Source organism: Sapajus apella, unplaced genomic scaffold (genome assembly GCF_009761245.1).
Source record: "Sapajus apella isolate SASKATOON/1434 unplaced genomic scaffold, GSC_monkey_1.0 scaffold20, whole genome shotgun sequence".
NCBI lineage: Eukaryota > Metazoa > Chordata > Mammalia > Primates > Cebidae > Sapajus > Sapajus apella.
Window position 1 is genome coordinate 22,472,757 of NW_022436960.1, and position 8,883 is coordinate 22,481,639.

Sequence of the window (8,883 nt, forward strand, 5' to 3'; positions counted from 1 at the left end):
TTACTAACCTGATTCTTCTTTCTTATGAGGGTGCTTTCTTGTGTGGATAGTTGTTAAATTTTGTATTCATACAGTAAGGGACAATCACTGGAGGGTTCTATTAAGCTATCTTCCTCCACCTCCTCCTCCCTTGTGCTCTTCTTAATACATATATTTTTTAATCATGGTCTTAACAACTGTCTTTTCAACATATTACCAAATGCTCAGAGGTATGATCGTCCAGTCTCTACCTGGTTACACTTCTGTACCCTTTTTAGCCCAGTTTGAAAGCCTGTGTCACCTGTTTATTGTTTTTCTGTATATCATTGGGAAATAATTCTTCATTTCAATTTTGCCAGCTCTTGCAGCAAAGAGTTGTTTTATTAGACCCAAGCCCTGATGAGAATGATACTTTATTCCAGAACAAGCATACAAAAAATAGGTTATATTTCTTGTTAATGTTAATACAAATTTCCAAAGAGGAGAAAAAGCCTGTTTTAGTATGCTTAGCTTTACCTTAATTCTTGACACTTCCTTCAGAGCAGAATTGTATACCACGGAGTATCCAGGTCCAAGTAGTTAATGTAAATATGACAGAGATCAAAGGTGTTAATATTTCTTTTGAAAAAAATATTATACTTACCTTGGAAAAGAAGACATTTGTGTCTCCAGTTATAGAATTCCCATCTTTTCTAGCAGGCTGAATTATTTCTTTTGTCTGTCTAAGCTATGACCCAGGTATATGCAACGTATTCCCAAATGACTGTACTTTGTGTTTTTACATCTTGTCTGCCATGTTAGACATTATTACAGCCACTTGAGATTTCTGTTACATTTTATGCAATTATTCCTGTTGTCATTTTGTTGTTTTTCTGAAGGATCCTATTGAGACTAACATGATGTCATTGTAAGAGTTAGATGAAGTGCTTTATGTAATATCCTTAGAACAGTGTCTGGTAGCCAGTATGCACTCAAAAAATGTTAGCCATTATTTTTATTTTGGTCAGAAGAGCCTCAAGTGTCTTACATGGAAGAAAGATTAGAGTTTTGAATACTGCATTACCTTTGGCAATGCCTTCCTTACCTTTTGCTCACAATTTGTTCTCCAATCTTGTGGCTAACCAGAATAACCAGGATCTCTGCATTAAGAGATTGAGTTAAGGAACCTTCAGTCAGCATAGATGTCTTTATTATTTTCCTCTCATCTTGAGTCTGCCAGGTAAATATCATTTTCATAAGATTTATTTGTTCGTTTTTAAAGACTACTGTTCTTTAATACATTTCCTCCCCTTGATCATTTATAATCATACTGCTGTCCTTGATTTAATGGTAAACTTTTATGTAGCTATGGAGTCATAGATCATGAGCTCTGGTTGGGATTAGTAACTCTTCAGAAAGATCAATGAACATATCTTTAAAACCAACTTTAGTTTTTTCATATAGCTGGAAGTCCATGAGAATTTTACTTTTGTCTTTTTTCTTTTGTCGTTTTTCTTGCCAGCACTTATTTGAATGGAATCTTGAAATGTTTCAAGCTTTTGGATTTACCTCTTCCTTGACACCTTTTTTGTACAGATTTTTAATATGTGTTTCTAAGTTCTGGCATCTTATTACTCCCTTCAAGCAAGTTTTAGCTACTTCCTGTCTAATCGAACACTTTTCTTTTCACTGCCATGCAACTACTGTCTAAGTTTTTGAAGACTCAATTTCAGCTGTATTGTCGTATAAACAGAAAAGATAGCTTTTTAACATTTCATGTGGCTCCATATCTCTTTCCTTGTATATCCTGTTAATATTTGGATTCGCTGATTTTTTTTCTATGTTTGTTCCAAAGAGCATATCATCCTAATAGTATGTAAAGAGGTACTTTTTAGAGGTTGTGCTCCTGCTATGTTTTCAAGCTTCTCTAAAATTTCAGCAGTTTGCTAGAGATAGAGCTGATATCACTTTCAGAATTATCTTCTGGAGAGAAGTGAGAGCATATGCAATTTCAAACATTTTATTTTTCATTATCTGTGGTTAAATTCACATCTGTGAATTTTTTAGGTCTTCGTGACTTCCTGGGCCAATGGAGCTTACTTCTCCACTGGACCAATGGATGAAGACTAGCTTACTAGGTGTCACATGTTCCTATTCTTATTCAGATTTGATGTTGTACCAAAGCAACATCCATTAGTTTTTCTCAGGCCTAGACCTCTGGTAACTGATATTAATAGCCATTTGTTTTATATTGCATGTTTCCATTTGTACTTTTTCCATTTTTAATGATTTCATCAATGCTGCTTTTGAATATCTTGTTTTTCTATCTACTTTGCTGCTTCTTACAGCGTTTTTCTATGAATCTCTGGCTTTGGGGTCCTCCTACCCTTACGTTAGTTCTACCTTCCATTCATTAAACAAATACTGATTGAGTACCTACTACTACATGCCAGATGTATTAGTCCATTTTCACACTGTTATGAAGAACTACCTGAGACTGGTAATTTGTAAAGAAAAGATGTTTAGTTGACTCCAAGTTCACAGGCTTAACAGGAAGCATGGCTAGGAGGCTTCAGGAAACTTACAATCATGGAGGAAGGTGAAGGGAAGGCAAGCACATCTTTACCTTGGCAGAGCAGGAGAGAGAGAGAGAGAGCATGAAGAAACCACACAGTTTGAAACCAACATACTTTGTGAGAACTCACTCACAACTGAGAACAGCAAGAGGGAAATCCATTTCCATGACCTAATTATCTCCCACCAGGCCCCTCCCCTGACACATGGGAAATACAATTTGAGATGAGATTTGGGTGGAGACACAGAGACAAGCTCTATCTCCAGGCACTGTATAAGGCCCTGGAGACACAAGGTGAACAAAGTAGACAGGGTCTCTGCTCTCATGGAATTTTCATCTTAGTGTGGCCAACAGACAAAATCAAGTAAACAAATACATATTAGTTTGGTGCAAAAGTAATTGCGGTGTTTGCCATTACTTTCAATTCAGTTGCAGAGAGTAATATATGCTATGAAGTAAATAATACAACAAATGAAATAGAAAGCTGGGTGTCAGTGAGCATGCAAGCTATTTTTTTGCTAGGATGATAAAGGCCTCTCTGAGAAGATAACTTTGAACTGAGAATAGAATGAAATAAAAACTAAGACTGTTATACTCGAGTGAGTAAAGGAATGCGCCACACTCTGAGATTTGAGTTGCGAGTTCTTTATTGCTGGTGACTCAGAGATGGCTAATGCCCAAAACTCTCTGAGCCCCAAAGAAAGAGTTAGGTGGTTTTTTCATACCCTAGTTTGAAAAGGGAGGGGGAACCTAGCTGAAGCAATTTTTTTTTTTTACAGAAGCAGAGCAAGCAAAAAGTTAAAAGATCAACTGGTACATAAGAAGTAAAAAGTACCACGTGCAGGGGCTTAAGCTGTCACAAAAGACATACAACTTATGGATATGGGGGCTCTGGGTACTTAACAACATCTGCATTCCCAGGGTCTGCCGTTACTGCTTGACTCAGTATCTTATCAGCAAATGCATTCCTGGATGTGCCTGGTGTCATCCTGCCCCAGCCACACACTACAGCTACATACTTAATGGAGGGAAAATAACTAGAAGTGAAGAAGCTAAGATGGAGTTTGTACAGCTCCTTCAATTAAGAATGAGTTGGTAAGGCCAACACAAGGAAGGATAACACAAGGGAAGCACATTTCAGGCAGAGAGAAGAATGATGTCTTTGAGATGAGAAATAGCTGTTCAAGGAAGAGAAAGGTCATTGTGGCCATTAGCAAAGGTAGAGAGGGTCAAACACTGGAAAGAGGTGATGCTGGGGTAATGAAAAGGGTCAGATCATATTGGATACTGTAAGCCTTGATAATGATTTTAGATTACTTGCTAAGGTACACTGTTGGCCACTACATGGTTTTGAGCCAGGGAAAGATAAGAGTATAAAGGATCTTTGGCTATTGTGGTGAAAATAGACTATGAAAAGCAAGAGTAGAAGCAGGGGGATCGTTTGGAAGCTACTCTTCTTAGGTAGAATGGTGTTTTTGTTTCTGCTTGCTTGTTTTTTCTAAGTCTAAGTAATATAAGAATAACACCAACTGACTTAAACAAGGATATTTATTATTTCATACCTAAGAAGGCCAGTAGTAGGGTATACTCCAGGATTTGTTGTTTCAGCAATTGAATGATGTCATCAGGGTGTGCCCTCTGCCATTCATGAGTTTTATTTCATGCTAGTAGCAAGATAGCTGCTATAGTGCTAAACATTATGCCCCCAAGTGACCAAGTCCAGAAGTATGAGGAAAATGATTGTATCATGTGGCAATCTCTTAGCAAGTGTCCTCTTGTCTAAGTTTTCTCTATACCTCTTTACCCAGAATTGGTTACCCCTGAACCCATTACAGACAGGAAGTATGGATTTATCAATCTGTGCTTGGGCCAATTATTTGTGGGTAGAATAGATAATTGGGAGTCAGCCCCAATGGCTGTAGTCTAGAGAGTATGAAATACCAATACCTAACCTAATGCGTGCTATACAGCAGGACCTCAAACCAAAGCCGCATAATGTTTTCTGGTCACCTCTGAAAAACTTGAAATTTTTCTCTCAGAGGCACTTCTCTTTCTAAACAGGATTGTCCTGCCCACAACATAGGGCAGAGATGTTCACCTAACTTCAATTTTGCTTATAGAGAGAATATTTGAGTGTCTCTTACATGAAATGCAATATTCTGGGAAGTGTACATGGGAGAACTGCTTCAGACTTCACAATCATCCTATGGAGTGGTTATTTCTAAATCTGTTTTGTAGAAAAAGCTGTGCCTGATTAAGCTTATGATGAAGATCACATAGCAATTTTTGTCATTCTGTAAAGGTCATAAACATTCTTCTATAATTTTAAGAATAAAATGAAAAGATATTTATCTGCAGTTGGACCTGCATATTTGAGCCTATTTAAAGGATTCCAAAGAGCTCACAGGCAGTAGGAAAGCAATAGTCATCAAACAGAACAAATAAAGAGCAGAAATGATAAACCACCTAGAAGCTGATTCCAGAGGCATATCTCTTCTATTTGACAAATCACATATAATAAAGACAGTGCCTAATTATTTAAAAAATACTTTGGTGGGAGGAGAGTGTTGTTTTGTGGATATAAGAGTGCCCATCTTTTTTGAGAAAGGTTTTATGAAAGACAAAATCAACAAAATTATAGCCTTTCCACTTGAAGGCAAGTTATTTCTTCTATTCAGTTTGGAGTTTTGTCTTTGTGTTTTTAACCTCTGTCTCAGTGTGTACTCTTCACTGATATTGACCAAACCAAAGCTGCTGAGATGTGAAATTAGGCAATTTAAAGATTCACTTCTGATTCCCAAGATATGCTCCAGGGCATACTGTGATGTGCTTTAGGGCATAAAATGATCTCAAGCTGGGCTAAGGGGGAAAAAAATATCTACAGTAACAATAAATATTGCATAGTGGCAAGTTGGTTAGAAAATAATGTTCTAAAATTTTTCAAAAAGCTATACTTTATATAAAATCTGGTAGGGCAGGAAACTAAACTATATTAATTGTTGACTCATGCAATGAAAACTCTAAGTTGCTCAATATGTTGTAAATTGTTCTTCTCAGTTCAAAGATTAAATTTGTTGTTTTTCTTTTAAATTAGTTTGGGATCAATGTGTAGAGCTAAAAATTAATATAAAACCTCTAAGAGAATTTTGTTACATCCGAATTTTAATTTGCTCATGGTAATGAGGAAGAAAGGAGATGGTTAGTCCTTGAATGTCCACTTCTAAAGAGTGGAGTATTGGTATAGAAAACAAGATAATCTTTCCAGAGCTTTGATTGATCTCTAATTTGCATTATCAAGAGTAAGGAATAGTCTTAGAATACAGTCTTCCAAATAACTTTTATCTGTGTTACCAGAAAACAATGAAACATTGACTAAATACTTCCTGAGTGTGTTCCTTTTTATCCTCTGGCAAAGCTTCTATAAGTGACATGATCAGAAAGTAGTAGAGGAAAATAGGCAGAAAGAGAGACAAGGAATCTGGGTTTATTTCCAAACTGAATAATCAGCTTCTTACTAAAAAAGAGAATTGGCAAGGCTGTATGGAAGCTTCCGTGATTCCTTCATTCCCATTGTGACAGCAGTATGTAAGCTGGCAAGAGAGATCTGCAAATACTATGGATAAACATAGTCATTTCTCAAAGGCTCCTATTTAACTCACTATAATTTAAGATTACACAGCCCTACTTGCCCTGCATACCTCTTCTTCTGTGTTGAATCTACAAGTATGCTTGAAGACCTAACAATCATTGCTCTGAATGGTGTTAACATGGATTACTTTATAGCTGGTGACACACTTGGGAATTTACAAGCTTAGCCTGGGAAAGAAAATATCTGCCTTCCCTTTCTTAATCCTGGAAAAACTTGGCCTCAAGTCCAGCGGCCCATATCCCCTGTTTCTCTGGTCCTGCCTTCCTTCCTTTCATGATTAAAACTAGATAAATAAATAAATAAGCCTACTCATTTGTGTTGCTCCACGTTGGTACTGAGCAAAGACATGCTCTTAGGCTCATGTCCCAAATAGTTTACATGCTTCCTAGGAGAGCAGAGATTATTTGAGTTCTTTTAGGAAACCTGTAGATCTGCTATTACTATTCTGATTTTACACATAAGAAAGCGGAGCTCAGGGAGTTTGTTTATTTATTTATTTATCGAGCTAAAATTTCGCTCTTGTTGCTTAGGTTGGAGTGCAATGGCGTGACCTTGTCTCACTGCAACCCCTGCCTCCCAAGTTCAAGCGATTCTCTTGCCTCAGCCTCCTGAGTAGCTGGGATTACAGGCATGGGCCAGCACATTCTGCTAATTTTGTATTTTTTAGTGGAGACAGTTTTACCATGTTGGCCAGGCAGGTCTCGAACTCCTGACCTCAAGTGATCTGCCTGCCTTGTCCTCCCAAAGTGCTGGGATTATTATACTCATGAGCCACTGCCTCTGTGCCCAGTCTCAGATTATTTAAATAACTTACCCAAAGTCACAGAGCAAGTAAGGGTCAGAGCCAGATTTTGAACCCAGGTTGGTGTGATGCTGATGGGCATGCCGTTTCCACTGCAGTGTTCCTCTCTGATTTATATGCTGGGGAAAACATAAGTACCAAGAGGCTCAAGAAGAGAAAGTTGTCTTCAAGTAGAGCGGTGCTTGGCACATAGTAAGCATTCAACAAATGTTACTTGGATGAAAAAATGAGGACTTTTTTTCTTCTTTACACTTGTTAAATTTTTTCAAATTAGCGTTTACTACTTTTACCATTACTAAATAAAAAAAAAAAGAAGGAAAAAAGAAAAGAAGGAAGTTACTTTTTTCTACAGATTCAGAAAACAGTTTCAGGAAAAAAAGCCTAAAGCCTATTAAAAAGTTTAGGTGAGTCTATTGCCATACCATCCTGAACGCGCCCGCTCTCATCTGACCACGGAAGCTAAGTAGGGTTGGGCCTGGTTAGTGCTTGGATGGGAGACCGCCTGGGAATACTGGGATCTGTAGGTTTATTTTTTATTTAAAAAAAATTTTTAGATGAGGAATGTTCTTCATAGTTCAAAGAATCGTTATTAGCACTCGGTCAGTTATTACTGGTTTAGTAAATCCGGTTCTTCTTAGAATGATCAATGTCACAAAGTGACCTTGCAGTTTTCTTCTCCTTGGTCTCCCCATCTGTGAACAGATTTAATCCCTGTCACCCATCCAGGAGAAGGAGATGTTCTAATGAGTAAGGAGATGTAAAATACTCTCTGCTTTGAATAAAAGGCACTGTGAGTAGAGAATGGTGTTATAAGCAAAGTTGCAAGCCAGTAAACATTCATCAGTTACTTGATTCATAGCTCACAAGGCTTTAAACACATTGCAGAGAAGTAGAGAAAGAAGTGATTCCAATGTGCATCCACAGGCCTTCATCCATCATTAATTATATAATAAGAATTATATTCTGTGAAAAAAATCGACCCTTGTCTTTCTAATGTGAGGCTCATAGCTGCACCTAATCTTTGGATCTCAAACCGAAGCAAGAGAGGTACACACAGATTTTTGAAATTTGGAAAATAAAATTTTGGAAGGCAAATCTCCTGTCAATGATTTCTAAATTTAGAGACGTATTGTGATGTAAAATACTGGGGTAGGAAGTGAGTTTGACGAATTGCGCATGTGACTTAAGGCAAAAATGCTCAATCTCTGCGCTATGCCATCAGTTGCGTGAAATAGTTGTACCAGTGTCTAGAGCAGCATTGCCCAATAGAACTTTCTATGATGATGAAAATATTGTATTCTATCCCATCTAAAATAGAAGCCACCAGTCACTTGTTCTATTGAACACCTGAAATGTGTCTCCTTTACCTGAAGAGGTAACACTGTACTCTTATATAATTTTAATTAATTTGAATAAATTTAAATAGCCACAAGTGACTAGTGGCACCAGTCTAGACACAAGTTAATATACCAGAAGTTCCTGTTTCATAGCCCTTGACATGAACATGGTTAATTCCAGTGACCAACTGGCTTATCTAACACAGTAGCATCAGGACAGCCTTCTCAGAAACAAGACTTCAATAGAAGATTCTTTCTCTGTTACTCAATAACTCTAGAAATTCATAAGCCACGTTATTCTCACACAGTAAAGAACCCAAAGACCCCTTCAAGTGATTGTTGGCTTCTTCATTTAGTGGCCACTTCTCCGTAGATAATGGCAAAGGAGAGATGACACAAGCAATCTATTAAGAGCATTCCAGATGAGTCCCTCTGTATCCATTAGTAGTCATATATGCATTCATTCCCTCAAAAAATATTAAGTAAGTGGGCTAGGTGCTGTTCTGTCACAGACAATTTTTATCTGTTAACAGTTCTATGTGTTGTCTTTCACCTTCTGCCC

At 37.5% G+C, this 8,883-nt stretch overlaps 1 pseudogene; it reads left to right on the forward strand.

Annotated features, from left to right (window-relative positions):
- The first annotated feature begins 7,392 nt into the window (after positions 1 to 7,392).
- LOC116558150 lies at positions 7,393 to 7,511 on the forward strand (annotated as a pseudogene).
- The last annotated feature ends 1,372 nt before the right edge of the window (positions 7,512 to 8,883 follow it).